The 967-nt window shown below is 35.8% G+C and overlaps 1 long non-coding RNA gene across 3 annotated transcripts in view; it reads right to left on the bottom strand.

Moving 5' to 3' along the window:
- The window catches only part of LOC109961083 (uncharacterized), a 60568-nt gene that overhangs the window by 39439 nt on the left and 20162 nt on the right, over positions 1-967 (bottom strand). The window lies entirely within an intron of this gene.

The following is a 967-nucleotide window of genomic DNA, read 5'->3' as shown; positions in this document are numbered from 1 at the left end:
GAAAGTAGGAGACCACATGGAATTAAAGGAGTAGTTTCACTACATTTTGCAGTAGCTTTCAGGTAGTTCGACTACATTCGTATTTACATAGTGATTCAAGTAGTTAAATTACTTTTGTGCAGTTAAATGATGAAACTACAAACAATTCTGGACCGTAAAAGGAAAGGAATGATTTTTTTAAAATTATTATTTCACCAAGCCGTTCATACCGTCTAAAAGGTGCAAGTTGAAGACTAGTCAGATGATACAAAACAGACAAAAGGCTTGTTTTTGTAGATCAGTGCTCAAGTCAGTAAAACTGTCTAAAAAGCTGCAAGTTTAATATTTTTTCTTTGCCGTTTTAGTTGTAGTCAGACAATAAAATACAAATCCAGATTTTGTTACAAGAATACAAGATTCCTTGTTATTTTTTCTTTGTGAAAAGCCCAGATCAGATGGTTCTGTTTAGGTCTCAGGTAATGAATTTAGTGGCATTTTATGTTGGCATGTGACATTTTTGGGTAAAAGGTCAGTTAAATAAAACCTCAAACATTTGCATTTCTACTGAGTGGTGCAAAATTTGATTCCCTCTCTTCATATGTGACTTTAGAAGATTAGTGTAATTCAAAATGTAACTGTCACAAATTACGATAGGTATATACAGTATGTACTCGCTTGGCGACAGGGTTGGAATCGCTGGGGGGGAGGTTCTATGGCATCACAGTTTAATCACCAATATCTAGCTGATTGTGTGTTTATATAATGTCACCTGGTCAAGTAACCATCTGGCCAGTGCGGTTTGGCTGCAAACACCCTTGTGGTTCGTTTAGTAGAAGCCTACATGTAGTAGAAACCAGGGCTGGTTGTTCTGCTTGTTTGCTAGCTAACAAAGCTATGTTAACTGTGCATTATAGGTTAGTGGAGTCATTTACCATAGTTTTTCTTTGTGTTTCACTTAGTTTTGCTATTTATTAACCCATTACTTACA

The sequence above is a fragment of the Monopterus albus genome, unplaced genomic scaffold, assembly GCF_001952655.1.
Source record: "Monopterus albus unplaced genomic scaffold, M_albus_1.0 scaffold52.1, whole genome shotgun sequence".
NCBI lineage: Eukaryota > Metazoa > Chordata > Actinopteri > Synbranchiformes > Synbranchidae > Monopterus > Monopterus albus.
The sequence above is the reverse complement of the archived record's forward strand: the minus strand, read 5'-3'. Positions and strand labels throughout refer to the sequence as shown.